General features: G+C 36.3%; 1 protein-coding gene across 2 annotated transcripts in view; it reads left to right on the plus strand.

The window, feature by feature from the left end:
* LOC120775635 (nuclear protein localization protein 4 homolog) overlaps positions 1-16,032 on the plus strand; it is a 68,956-nt gene that overhangs the window by 51,583 nt on the left and 1,341 nt on the right. The window lies entirely within an intron of this gene.

Here is a 16,032-nt window from a genome sequence, read left to right on the forward strand (position 1 = left end):
ACACCAATCAATAATTGATTGTGTTGAGTTGACAGTACAGTTTTATTTTGCAAAAAATAATGGCCATCTTTATTGTTTATATTAAAGGTCAGGGATTCCCTTTCTCAAAAACTCCACGATTCAACGATTCCAGATTTTAAGTTATAGTAAATACAATCTTTAGCGCCTTAACACTGTAAAAAGTAGGAGGCTGTTTCACAAAATGCTGGCATACCATTAAGAATCAATCTTCGCAAAATAGTTGTACGTCATATTCATATATAGTACTAATTTGACGCTTTTGATTGTATTTCAGACTTCAAACTTCTAAAGCTATTATGCTTTTTTTTAAGTTGTTTGCAAACTCCACATTCGACTTTTTCTCTTCAGGCCTTTTTCTACTACTAGTATGTACCATTAGGGTGTTTTTTTTTAACTATTAATTTTTGTCAATCCCGTCACGAAATTTCATTGGAAATACCCTAAAAAAAATTCACTGAAAATTTTACCCTTAATATTAACATTAAGAACTGGACCAAGGCATGTAAAAATTTTCCATAAAAAATACATTACAATCGTGATTTTTTATCTTTAAATTCTTACAGATCAGAGGTGTTTTATGGTATCGCTTTGACTTTAGACGCCTATCTCTCACAATAGTTCTCTATACAAAAGTGCAACAAAGTCGTAGCTAACACCGGCGAGGTAGTCCGGGGCTCTAAACCTGATTTTTCCACGAAATTCGCATTTTTTTGTATATATCTCGTAAATGACAAGAGCTATAGAAAAAATGTTCATGACAAACTTGTAGGAAATTTTATTTGCTACTAAAAAGCACCGAGGTCAAATTCGCTGTCATTAATACTTCTCGAGATATTCGACTTTTTAAGTAAGGCTTTATAGAATTTTCATAGAAGGTATGTAATAAAAAAGCTAGAGTGAACAATTCTGAGAAATATGCGTCCAGTTCTTAATGTTAATATTAAGGGCTAAAATTTTCAGGAATTTTTTAAGGGTATTTCCAAGGAAATTTCGTGGCAGGATTGAAAAAAATTAATAGTTCAAAAAAAAAAAAAAACACCCTAATGTACCATATATGGCATATGCTACGTACAAGTAAATATACACAGTATCAGCATTAGATTTTCGTACTTTGAATTTCTCGGCACATTCTCACCCCTCTGTTTGCTTAGTTAAACGCTTTGTGAAGTGTGTAGTGTGTAAGCACTCAGTAAATTGCACAAATATAACACACATACATACATGAGAATGTCCATTAGCCTCTTCATATGTAGATTTAGAAATGAAAATCAAATATTGGTCTTACCGATTTTCCTATAAAACTTAAGTGGTCTCATATTTGAATATCAAAATCCTTTGCACGCACATATTCAACGATTTACTTTTCGAATTAATTCAATTTGTTCATCTATTTATTACCAAATATTTGGCGAGTTTTCAATAGTTCATTTTTATTATATAACATTTTGTTCATAATAAATTTTCTTATTGTCTTTGCAGGTAAGTGTGACTGTATTGTCTAACTGGTAAATGATAAGAGATTGTCCGCGCAATGGCTTTGTGATTGGTGTCCGAAAGTAAGTGACATTAACATTTATTTCCTCATAATGTCAGATTTGGTGTCATGATTGCGGCTATATTCTTTCGTCCAGTGTTCTGTTTCTGACTCACATATACATTACTTATGTATATCTCGGTTTCAATATTAAGTGTTTTGTGTCTCAATACTTTTGTAGTCTGTGGTACTGGCACGCAACAGCCCTTACTTTACTAGTTTAGCAAATGAAAAATAACGTCGGCTGCCTTTAAAATTTTATATCATAGATACATACATACATATATGCACCCTACTTATGCAACTCACTTCGTATGTTCTTTATTCTCACACGCTCATTTAAACTGCAAATTACTTATACGCCACCGGTGGGAATGCAATTGTAAACCGTGGTCTGGCCGCTGGCGTTGTGCGCAATGTGAGTTGCAATTACCAGTTTTCAGTTAACATTTTGCCCCTTTACATTTTCAACTTCGCCTTCTCGAGGGACCGACATGTATTTAAAGCAAGTACTTAGATTTGAGAGCAGAGCGCGTGCAACGAAGATGACTAGGAGTTAGTGCGCACTGCATCTTACAGCTTTGTCATTTTGTATACCTTAGTAGTTAGTTCCAAAAGCGCCGAGAGGCGAACAGTTGTTTCACTTGTGGGTGATTTGGTTGCTGTTGACGCGATATAAATTTCGAGCAATATTTTACTTACGCTTTCAGTTCTATTATGTTTGCTTTTCTTAAAATTTTTAGATTTTCTATTTTGCAATCAGTGGCTGAGCGAAGTCGCAATGTAATGTAATATGCTCCACCATTCCCTCGACAATGTAGGATATAGATACAAAACCGAAATCAGCCCTAGATAACTGGGTATGATTGGCGCTTCTTTGCGTAGTATCTGTGGTCAAGAGATAATCGACTCATCTCAAATATAATGAAGAAGGAAAGATATTTCTACGATACGTCAACGTGAAGTATATGGTTGCTATCTAAAAATAATAAAAATAAAAGTATAATTGTTGTAAATATTGGCAACCCCAATATGTTAGTTTTGTAGGGTTTTTCTCGAACTTGGTCATTTACGCCTCAGCAGCAATGGAAATTCGTATTCTGTATTCACCTATTTGCTTTTTGGGTTTATTGAGATAGGAACCCGACCAGAGGTATGACATGAACTACCTTAATGCCGATAACACCTTCTTCGTCATAAACTAAAATAGACGCGCAAAACTTTCGTCTAAAATGAATATTTTTGTCGTTCTTCTTGCAATAATATGCGAATATTCGTTTGTCCGCAAATAGCAATGCTAAGCGTCAAGCGATCTACTGTGTCATTGTCATTGCCACCGCCACTGCCACCGAATAAATGACTGCTCGCTTGACTGCCTGTGATTTTATAGTAATTATGACTCAGTTTGCTTGGTTGATGACGTTTCCCGTGGTGGTGTAATGTCATGAGCACATCGCAGCCATTTAAGCATTTGCGAGCATACACAAGTCAATTGTTTACGAGCAGTTGACATACTTACATGTACATGCATGCACATATTCACAAGTATACACACTTTGCGTGCACACTGTTGCAAATGCGAATAATATTTGAAAAGTAGAAAACAATCAGCGCGCCTAACCCCACTCACACACCCCTTCGCTGCTCACCTACCTACCTCTTGCCGTCTCCATATTTAATTGCTCACTCAAAAGTTATAGTGTTAGCAATGTCTGTTGACTCTGGCAATCGCTCAGTTCATCCAGTTCACGACAGCAATGTCAGCTTTTGTTGCGCCATAAATATTTCATTTCCATATGAACGCTAATTTTTACACCTCCCGCCGGCCCACAGCGCCTGTCACCCCGCAGCTCCTTTTAAATATTTACGTGGCAAGTAGTAACCACAACCACAGCTACATAGTTTCACCGTTACGGTACTTCGGTTTCCATTTGTGAAGCCACATTTTGCGGCGTTGTGTGTGCTGTGTACGCCCCTCCCTCATGCCATGATTTGCATTTTACGTGCATTTATGTGATCTGTCAGTCCCCACTAAAGCGGCAAGTAAACAAAGTTCCAAAAGAGTACACATAGAAATTTTGAGAATATCAAGATACAAAAGCATCGCAAGTTTGACCTGAAAACTTTCAGCCGTTTTGCGACAGAGGCGGTCTATTACCAACCAATGCGTGAAATCGAACAAAAGATATTGAATATTACGGAATGCACGTCGTAATTGGCGAAAACGTTGTGAATTTCAAAACTGCTATTTTGAAAAGTTGCTTCAAGTTAACCTAGATGGCTATACTTTGTGTAAGTGCATAACAAGTGAATTGTGAGAGTTGATTATATAGGTTTAGAATTGGTTCAAGAAATAGGTAAGGCTTGAAGTGAAAGAGCGCCCATTTTTTGGTTAGCAAAAGACTTCACTAAAGCATTGTTGATTATTTAAAATGTGATTCATTTAAATACTTTTTTGTCGTATTATTTTCCAAACAATTTTTTGACTAAATTATGTAAATAATACGTATAAAAGTATATGCAAAATAAGACCCATTTTCTTCTTGAGATATGGGTGGATGAAACACCATTGACTAAGTTTGTTTATGCGTGCTATAAGACCGCCATTCCGACCGTTCCCATGACAATCGAATTTACACGTTCGGAATGGGCCAGCATTTTTATCTTGGCGAGGGTTGTCAATTTGACAGCTTTCCTCAAAATCATTTGTGAAATATTTTCGGTACCAAAACAGTTCACGTACGAAAGAAACTACAGCAGTTAACAATCTAACTCTCACAATCCTTAACTTAGAACCAGACAAGCTTCGAGGTCACGTTCCATCAATTAGTGCTCATCATACTCAATCCACTTAGCTGAGGAGGTTGTAAAATAAACTGCTGCCACAAATTTTCATCGACTAAGCGTCAGCTGATTAAATAAGCATTAAAGTTCTCTCCTCGACCACTTTCACTTTTATAATGACATATATTAAATAAACACTTACCAAGCTGCTCGTCCCACAACCCAAAGCTTTTCTGGCATAATAATTTATTAATAGCTGGTTGTTTGCAATATGCAATTAAAAATTCAAAGAACGTACAGTAAGATTAATAGACAGACTAATCAAATTCAACTTAAGTTCAATCAATGCGCGATTAGTCTTTTAGTGAACCATGTTTGAGGATAATATTTGTGATTACAGCTTACAACATGTATAGGGTTTTCAAATGAGTTGGAGAGTGTTTTGCGTCGGCAATATTTCTAATTGTAATACATGGTGTTAACATCCACATACTTTAGGTACCATCTGATCGTAGTTTACCCGGACTGATCCTTCTAGTTTGAGCATTTCAAGAATTCTTGAAGTTCGTGTGAATTTTCTACAAACTTTGCACTACCAATAAAACTATGTACCAAATCACTGCCAATCTTACGAAATTGCTGTAGAAAGTTTTAACGTCTAGCAGAGTTAACTATTTGAGTACCAAAAAGCATCAAGTGAAGATCGTAAGGTAGTAACAAACCCATCCCTTCTAACAGTGATAATCGAATGATTCAAAAAAGGGCGAACAAATGTTCTGCTAATATTAGAGAATTAGCAGTGGCTCCCAACATTCCTCATAAATGAATTCAACACAATTTATTGTTGACGGAGATGCTGATGTTGAATCAGACGATATGAAATAAAAACCATCATATTAACGAAACATTTAGTTTTGGTTATAAAATATTTTTATGTGTCGTTTTTTTTTTTGTTGATATTTTTTGCTGCTTACGATAAATTGAATGATAATAAACCATAGTTTGAAAATCAAATTAAACAAAATATATCAGATCTGGTCGTAATAAATGTTCGAAATGCAAGCCGGTGCATATGGATATTGTTAACTCGCCTAATTGACAATAAATTCTTGATGTGTTAATTTTTCAACTACCCACACTGGCAGCGAATTCCCCAGCCGTGCATTCAACCAATTATGTTAGCATGTATGCCAGAATCACTGGCTCAGCTATTAACGAGATGTGTTAAATTTCATTTAGCAAAGTTTTCCACTGAGTGGCTTTGGCACGAGCTAAAATGTCGCGACACAAACGAAACAAGTGTTAAGTTAATGGTTTTAAAATTGAAATTACCGCCGCTTTTGTAGCGATTAAAATCACTCGCCACTTGGCAGCGCTGTGATATCAGCACTTCAGTTGACAGTTGAGTGCCGGGCTGATACGCATACACACACATATATATCTATCTGTATGCATATATGCATATACTCATATATATTTTATATCCAAAAGAACTTGGCTGGGATTCAAAGTAACTTTTTTGTCGACAAAAATCAACACTTTCAAATGCACTCGAACGCTCGTTGTTAGCTTAACAAAGTGGCTGGAGACGTCCCAAAGGGAGGTGCACTAGTTGTGCGACCCTTGGCAGCTGCAACCGCACGAATTAATAGAGGCAAAATGAAAAAGAAATGAAAGTAAATAGTTATGAGCAAATAATAATTTTTCTTTCGCTTTTCCGCCGTCACAAGCGTAATAATAAAGTTAAGTCGACCGAAGTTGTTGGCGTAAGTCATGTAAAATCCTTTTAGTCTGCCGGAGAAAGTAGAGAATGAAAGTCCCAAGCAGAGAATAAAAGTCGAAAAATCAAGTAGCTCAACCCCGCAGCTTCACTTAATTTGACTGGCTGTGCTCAGGTCTAAAGGTGGTCGACAGAAGTCAGCAGCCGTCAAACGGAAATATAAATTTGTCTTACTAAAACAGAAACTGGCATATCGATATAACCCTCTACATATAAACAACTTGTGTACAAGTATTGAGTTTTTGTCCAACGTTTTTTATCATTTTACTTAACTGTGTCATAACAACAGCACTACTTCAATGAAAGTTAAATGCCCCTTCCGGTGTTTGTGGGCGTTTACGCCATTTGCTTTGGCTTGGGATTTCTTTGTGATGTTTGGTTTTGCCCTGCGTCTAATGTCCGTCAGTTTTCTTGCATGCTACATAACAAACATTAATAGCTATTTATTGATGCCACATATATATATATGTATGTATATATGAATATTTATTCGAATGGTATAATTTCTCGAAGCTCAGATCAGCCATTTTGTTTGCACGCCTTCAGTGTTTATGAGCACACTGTCCTCATCCTTTCTGTTTCTGTGTGCTTGTTTCATTTTATCGTTTCGCTCAATCTCGCTATCCTTTTGGTGTCTTTATTTCTCATAAAGTAATATTCCGTCCAATTTTAATTAAGCTATGGAAATAACTACTGTCGTTGTGAGCTGGTAAGCTGATATTAAGCATTTTGTTGCTGGCAATGAATATTCAACAAAATTGGAATTTGGCTTCGCGGGTTTTTGCTTATACATATAGTATACGAACATATACATATACATAGTATACGAAAATTGAATATTGCCAGAGTGAATGTTATGTTCAAACATTCATTTCCTAAATGGCGAATAATCCTTTATCTTACTTTTATACTTACATATAATTATAACGACGTATCTTTACCATACTTAATAGTTTGGTCCTATGAGGCTTTTTTAAGTAATTGGGTGGGCGAACAAGGTCTCCACTATTCTCTAGGCAATCGAACACTCTGAATATAGTCATGGGCTTCCAACCGTACGTATCACGTGGGACTTGTCTACATTTCTTAATATTAATTATGGAATACTTTATTCTACTACAAGAATAATAATCGAACTCAACACGTTAGTATTATATTCCTGTCGTCCTTCATGCTTTTCTTTTCTATGCCTAGCATTTATATGAGATCAGACCATTAAGTCTGTGATAATTCCGATAGTTTTTAGAGGAAATGAAAACCGATTCCGAATTAACTTTTGCAACTATTGCATATGGATATATTCTTGCTACATAAATAATCAGCGTCCCTTGATTGTAGCTACCACAGTGTATGTAGTTATTTTTAACCTCTCATTGTCTAATATACTATGTATGTACTTGCGTCAAATCCGCTTCGTTATGGCAGAGACGTTTTCTGCTTCTCCATACATTATCTTAGTCTAAAATGGTGAGTCTCCTGCCTTGAAATGCAGGAAGAATTTCTCTTAAATAAAATTTCTCCTAAATTATTATTTTTTCTTCAATTCGATAATATTTTCAATAAGGGTTAACGTTTCAGGTTAATACCTTAACATTACAAAATGACATGGATACTTAGCTCATGACAGTAGTATAATTAAATTTTTTTTTATATTTCGGTAATACATAGTATCTAATAATTCCAACAACACTGGCAATCCCTGGGAACGCAAAGTTTCTCCATTGACTAGAGTGCCACCTATGCCATAATCCATATTTATATTAGAATATTTCACATCTATCTCTCGCAAACACACACCGAAATGCAGTATATATGAATTATGTGGTTTTGGGAATTCGGTATTCATATCAGCAGCTGCAACTGACAGCAACGGCAACCTTTAAATATTTTATTTTTCAACAATAATAAGATATGCTTGCATACTCGTGCGCACAAGTATATATGTAGATACCTGGGTACATTGTTTGCAAAGTTTTCACCGAAATTTATACACATACTCCAAAAGCTGCAGAAGTGAACATTTTTGAAATTTCATACTGCCAAGTGCATGCCAATCGAAAGCAGTGCATCCGTTGAACAAGTTTGTGCACACACTCACACGCATTCATATTCATGTGGCAAGTGTTTTGAAATGCGCGTGCCAACGAATAAGGTGTAAGTATGGAAATAGGCCAAGGGCAAAACTGCGATATCAGCAGATGTCTTACGGTTATTTCTACAACACCAGCTCATTCAATTAAAGACCAGAATGTGGAGTCCCAAACAAAGGCGCAGCCTCTAACTCAGGCCACCAGTGCCATTGACATTGAACATGGAAGCAATGTTGCAATTTGTAGGCGAAAAGCAAACGCTTTCCGCTGACATTGAAAACAGCCAATTATATGGCTCGCGAAGGCTGTTGGAAGTTTACTTAGAATTTGTATGAGCAGAAGTGTGCCAAATGTAGAAGAGTAAAGCCCATGAGATTAATTTTAATATCTTTTGTTTGACTACCTTTGACCTGGCTGGTCAAAATATGCACTTGTCTATTATTTTTTAGGAATTTTTATACAATTTCATTCATGATCAAAGAATTTGCCAATCTTATTGGCCACAGAAAAATGAGCTCTTTCTTTGCTACGTTATCTATTAATTTTTTGACCACCTCGAGCGGCTTAGCTATTTCGACGACACGAATGTTTCTTTGAGCTCGTCAATGGTCTGAGGATTTCTGGTATACGCTTAGCTTTTCAAGTAGCCTTACTAACGGAAGTCATGGAGGTCAAGTTTGGAGATTTGAATAGTGACTGTACACCTCTGTAGGACCTCAAACATCTAGACACTGTTTGATCACATTTCTACATTAATAACAATTGGTTTCTTAATCTTAGTATTTCCCAAAGGCAATATTTATATTCGAATTCTACTTTCACACCAGAATTTATGTCTCAAATGAACTTTTTGGGATTTCAACTCATATGTCGATTCCATGTCAGTTACATGAAAATATCTGAAGGACTACATTTACCTTAGTTCAATGATGTTTATCTAATCCTAATTAAAAGTAAAATTTATATGTACTGCTATAAGCAAAAAATAGTGACGCTATGTCGTCCCCGTCAAAGTAATCCCCCTTGGCCCGAAAATACTTGTGCCAATGTTTTTTCCATCCTCGAAACAGTTGTTAAAGCCAACTTCCGGAATAGCCTTCTATGCGCGCAGCGATTCACGTTTAATGTCTTCAATTGGCTCAAAACGGTTTCCCCGGAGCGGTCGTTTCAGTTTGAATAGCCAGAAGTCACACGGAGCTAAATCAGGCGAATGCGGTGATAGCGACACGTTATGGGTAGAAAATTTGGCGAAAAACTCACAAAGAATCATTACAGTAATGCACTATCGTGCTGCATAACACTCAAATAGTATTCCTTGTTGAAAGTTGAGCCGGTCGGAAAGAATGAAGAGTGCACCAAATCTAGATAATCGAATAAAACCTTGATTTTTGCCCTTCTTTGACGTGATTTTTTCGCCTTTGGCTCATCCTAGCCACAATATTCGGCCGATTGATCGTCTATTTCCGGGGCGTAAGCATATATCCATGACTCATCGCCAGTAATAATACGTTTTATAACATCCTGGTAGTCGGAAAGCTTTGTTTCACAGACGTTAAAAGGACGTTGTTGACACTAATGATTATTTGGATCTGACATTTGGCTCAGCTATAACACCAACCTAGAAAAAATATATTTCTACGAATGGGTTTTACTATTTTTTGCCCACAGTAGTAACCCAGAGAGAGAGTTGTGCTGAGAGTTGTCACTATATTTCTAAAGTTTTTCAAAAAGTAAAACCTGTAAAACCACCATATTTTTCATAAACTTATTAAACATTTTAGAAGTACAGTAATTGCAACCTATGCCAGAAAGTTATGGCTGCATCTTCATCATCGGTCCACAAACAAAAAGACTTTGTAGGCGCCCATAACGGACGCACACAACAAGGAAGCAACAACTACAATTCGTTTATTCGTTTCCTTATCTCCTTTGCACTTCAAGCTAGTACTTTTGTTCAAAGCTCGTTTTTCTTTCGCTTTTTTTGACTTTTTTCTTGCTTTACCAAAGCTTCAAGCAAAAAACACCTCTAGCCGTAAGTTCAATTTTTATACGTAAATAATATGTGCATGTATATTTCTGTGACGGGTCAAGGATCCAACTCTCGACACAATGGCATAATTTTTCATTCGTGATTTTTATTAAGCTCCCGAAATCATTTGATTACATTCACTTTATATTGCTTAATATTTAATGAGAACCAATCGCAAGTGATTGATTTGATTCAATGTTGGTCATTGTCAGAACAAATTTCTTTGCTTTCGAATTCGTTGCGAATTTGCTCTAAAGTGTGCGTGTTAGGTTATGCTTGACATTAGGGTGGGATAAATAAAATTAAAATTTGCACAGTTATTTTTATTGTAAGTAATGCGGCATATGTAACGGTTGCTTGTGAAGTTTCTGCGGGATTGTCCGATAATTGTCCATATGCACGATTATTCAGAATCTTCTTAGTTTAAAACATTCCCATTCAACCTAGAAACGGTTTTGTCAAATTATCGAGTTTTGTGAAAACATGGGATACATACTTACTTACAGCCCTGGTCCATAAGTTCTTGTTTTACTTCATGTAGAAAAAAATTTGCGTTTATTTTTTTATTTGATTTATTTTTGAAAACATTTCTAAGATTTGATAAGACCCTAAATAACCAATAGATAAGATACCCTGGTATAATAAATACGACATTGCATATCGAATGCCATTCTGTGAATGTACACCATCTTGGTACATAACATTGGCTTACATTAAACAACAACATTTTCGTAAACCATATTCCTCTTACTGATTATCTCATAATATGTTTTACAACTTTTTTAATCTAATTCAAGCAAATTATGCCATATTTAAACGTTAGACTGCGTACATAGTGGAGTGAAGATAAATGGGGCAGATTATTTTGACGAGCAAAGCAAGAAAAAGAAAATGCCGAAGAAAAAGATAGACACGATTGAGTTGCGTTGGCTTCAAAAGTTCCAAATCTAATCTTTCAATTGCCTGTCCCCATAATTTATTATTCCATTGGGGACTGGGAAGCTACCTCAATCAATGGCATTTCTCACCTGATACATAAACTACCAAAATTTCAAGATTTTTTCCGACACTTAAATGTTATTGACAGTGAAATTTGGTCTACTTTTACGCTTATTTCGTAAAACATTTATGCTGTTATTTATACTTTACACCACACGTATATTTTCTTCAGCACCCACGTTTCCCCGCTTAATGCTTCTGCAAAGTGGCGGAAATCTGCAATGCAAAAATAACACAAATTCAAAACAGGACAACAAATGATTTAATTTAAGGCTCTGTTGTTGCTACAATTGTAACAATAACAACACTGCATTTTATCTAGCAGGAATGAAGACATTGCCACCCATCACTAACGGCTAAACACCACCCGCTACCACTACAAGGACCCGTCACTCATTCGATTTCACTTTCCAGCAACCACAAGTCCTTCGCACCGAGCGAATTTATTTGTGATTCAATTGCACCTGATGCAATTGCGCTGAATTCCGCATCAGCAAACAGGCGCTTGTGACACATTTTCGCTATCAGCAACCAAACATTACCCTGTTGCACACACGCACACACACATACATTTATACATAATTTCGAGCGGTGGTTGGTGTTGCGGTTGGTCCCTTGGGGGCTAGCTCGTTGGCGAAAGAAATTCGCATGAGCGCGTTGTAGTAGCCTTCAAACTAACAGTGTTACATTTTTCCTGTTTACACCAACAGCAATTCCTCATACATACTGCTTGCTCATCAACCCACGCAGCACACACAATCGCGTCGCAAAAATAGCAAGGACAGTACGTAAATTCACTTAAATACATGTACTACATACAAACAATCATAATCATATGCATACGAACACACATAAACACTTACATACATCTGCATAAGTCAGTATATTCGCCGACGTGGCGTATACGCAACATATCGCCAGTCTTTGTAGCTTGCTACCTACGCTCGTACGCTCGCAAAACATCAGTTATTCTGCAGTAGCCACCAGCGAGTGACCCGCTTGGGCGAACACACTCATACTTATCCACACATCTGAAATCGTCATAAAATCTGATTGGCGACAGTGGGTCTGGTAATTGAATTTTTAATACACATTATAGAGCCACCGAGTGTATGAGCGCCCACTGTCAAGCGGAGAAATGCCTGTGTTAGCGCAAAACTCTCTGTTGGTGCAGTAGTTGCGGTTATTTGGTTGCTGTTGCTAGATGTGCTAATGTTGTTAAATGATTCACCAACATGCTGACTCAGTTTAAATGTGCAAACTGTTGCATACCTGCAGGCTGATTTTATCAACTCACCTACGTACGTGCTCATGTATGTGTAACGCACACATAAACATAAATTCACGCTTACTATGCGCGGTAACCTTCGCTAGCATGAGTTTCTAGTGCTCAATAAGCATAACTTCGCTCAGCTCCGGCTAGGACGCTGATGACTACATTGCTTTCTGTAAACAACCGAAATGTACTTTAAGAATTTGTTTTGCTTTAGATAAAATTAGAAAAGGTAAAGAAACAACATTTTTTTATTCACGTGAACATCCTAAATTGGCCATGACTTCTCAGTGATTAGCTGTTGGGAAAACGGATAGGATAATTATATTCAATTAAAGCAAATTTTGAAAAAAGCGTCTCTTTATTACTGTTGATATTATTTGTTGACTAATAATTGCATAAAACAACTAATTAAAATCAAATTTTAAAGAGCCAATTACTAGCTCCGAGTAACAGTAAAAAATTTCTGCATATGGTTAGCTCCTTATAAAACAATTTTAATATTGCTACCATTAGTCACACATACATACATATATTTTTCAACTGAAGCCAATGCATGTTTGCCCACATTTTCTGCTTGTACTCATTGTCTTTACCGTTATAGATAAAAATTACTTTTCAATTATAATTTACTTTGAAGGCTGCTGCTGTTGATTTGGTTTTGTTGATTTTTTTATTTACATTTGCATTTTTTCTGCTCCAACTTCTGTTACTTCTTTAAGTTTTTCTTTAGCTTCGCCTCTTTCAACACCCTCTGTGTCTTCTTCCTTCTCTGCGCAACCTGCCAAATATTTCTCAATTTAGGGTATATTAGGTTTATTTTTAGTTCTTTGTGTATATACCTGCTTCTTTTAAAGTTTTTCATGCAATAACTTTCTTTAATCTCTTTGTGCCTTGCGCTTAGTCGTTTTTAGAGAGGTACTACGAAAATCCTCTTTGTGTTTTCTTTTGTAGCAGCAACATATTCTCAAGAGCTTTTTTATAACAACACGATACAAAAAAGCTCTTACGAATATTTATCTCGCGCTACAGTGTACATTAAAAGTTTTGGCCTTTCCTAAGAGAAATAGAAAATAAAGGAAATATATTGTCTTAAAGTCTATGCTGTTTGTCTTCGAGCAGATTTCTCTATTGAGCATGTTAACAATTCTGATTCGTAGTTCGACTATCAGATTAGTGCGTTTGGTTAGATTTCGGGGCTGATCTCCGCGACAGATACTACGTAGATCTTACTTGCGCATTGTATTTATCGGTTCTTGTATTGTTCTAGGTATGAATTAAAAGAAACATGAATCTTGTAACGACGAAACGCATCTCGGATCCAAGAGTTTTCACTATACACATGAAATCCCATACTCAAATCGACTGACTATTTCAAGAATTCAGAGAGCTGCTAAATAGGTTGGATATCTAGTTTAGTACCAAAAGGACGGTTAGGTCTTTGTGGAATTCTTATTGGTTATGTATTGTTTAGTTAACAATATTGGTTATGCTTTTTATTTTTGGTAGTTTTGTGTATCTTTCCTCGGGATAAGTGACTTGTGATATACATAGCTTCATCATGGTCAGGTGATGTTGGTTCCATAAAATTATCCATTCCAAAGGTTTGACTTCAAGAAATAGAGCAATTAGTACAAATTATATGAAATTTGTATCATATTAGGTCTGAAATGAGTAAAAGTGTTAGTGAATGTTGTAAATCATGACTTAATTTGTTACTAAAGTATTTCAATGTCAAAGGGCACTTATTTCTCGAGCTTCATCCGAACGAACTACATTTGCCACTGCAATTAATTCAATTTTTTTCAAATTCACAAATGTTCTACTTTGCAAAGCGTATGTCCCATTTTTAAATACTTGACCTGATAACCTTGAGCTCCATACTAAGCACTATTCGCAAGAGAGAGCGGAGCGAGAGAGAAAGCTTTGAAGTACTCACAAAAAGACAAAGTGTTATATCGTCGTTCATATATTCCTATATTTATTTATTTACTTTATACATACATACATATACATATATTATATACATAAGTGTCTATATGGACCTATAGGATAAACAAATATATATTCAAATTTATTCATTCTTACGCACATAATAAACATGCCACGCATAAAGCGCCAGGACATTTAGCTTAATTGCCAGCAAAAAGGACAAAAGAAGACACACACACACAAGGCTGGTACGGGCCAAAGTAACAAAGCACAACAATAACAACAACATACATTAACACCAACTTGAAGTGTCACAAGTAGCTGCGTCTCAGCACTTTGTCCGCCCATTTTTTGGACCTAGCAGCAGCTACACGCACACCACCACTACACCCTCAACTCACTCAAGTGCACTCACACACACGCACACACCAAAGTCCATAACCTTGTGGAAGGCCATGGAAAGCTATCAACAGAAGGACATAGGCAAATCCGAGATGAACAAGGTGAAAAAAGTATCAAGGAAAAATGCAAACAGGTTGCAAAAGCTCTTCCTTGAAAACTATATGCTGTGACGGGTTGCTTGTATAGTGAGAAAAATCAACGCTCTCTTTCTCTCAGACAACGAGACTATCTCTCTGGCGCTACGCTCTTAGCCTTTGACAACCCATATACTCCACGCTCAGTGCTGTCTAAGAAACTCTGCAGGCAAATTAGGTCAATGGAGCGCCACAAGGCGCATGAATTCCTTCGGCAGCTCTGTTGACTTTGAAATTGTTGACATTTTTTCCACTTTCCTTATTGCTGCTATTTATGTTGGAGCGAAGGAGTGGGTGCGTATGAAGTAAAAAGGATACAGCATGAAATATTCAGTATATGCGGTCGTGCAAGTATTTTTACGGGGGATGCTAATCAATTGTCTAAACACTGAAGCTCACTACTTTATTAACTGCGAAAACATGCACAGAATCCGAATAACTTTTCTTTAAAGGTGCGCCAAGTATCTTTAGATTTTGCTTATTTGCTGCAAATGTGGAAGCAAACTGTCACTTTTTGATCAGAAAATGGCAGTTTAGGGATCATATCAGTTTTCTTTTATACCATTGCTCCAATTTGCTTAGACGGTGCAGAATGGGCCTTAATTTGATTTCAACTGAAACCCGTTTTCCTTGTAAAGTGACAATATTTCAATGCGTTGTTTTGTTGAGAAACAGTTTATGATTAAATTTTAGGAATCCACAGATTTCCAACTCGTCTCATCAGCTTAGTGTTCCAGTAAATATTTAAGTAAATTAATGTTCCGTTATTGAGATAAGAAATGTCACATATTCTAATCAATATTTTGAGATCGTTCAGGTTTGTTCATTTGGCTTCTAAACTTGCAGTTTTTACTTTGAATGAGATCTCCGAACTTACATATGTATATGTTAAGTTTTTGGTTTCTCTCTCTTTTAATGGCATATACCTACGTACATCATATCGTAAAACCAAAAGAATAAGAATTCTCTATTCTAATAAAATCGGCATAAACTTAAGGCCATCGGCTACATTCAAATTGGCTGTATTTATGCTGCAATAAAATCGTTTAACATC

Source organism: Bactrocera tryoni, chromosome 1 (genome assembly GCF_016617805.1).
Source record: "Bactrocera tryoni isolate S06 chromosome 1, CSIRO_BtryS06_freeze2, whole genome shotgun sequence".
Taxonomy (NCBI): Eukaryota; Metazoa; Arthropoda; class Insecta; order Diptera; family Tephritidae; genus Bactrocera; species Bactrocera tryoni.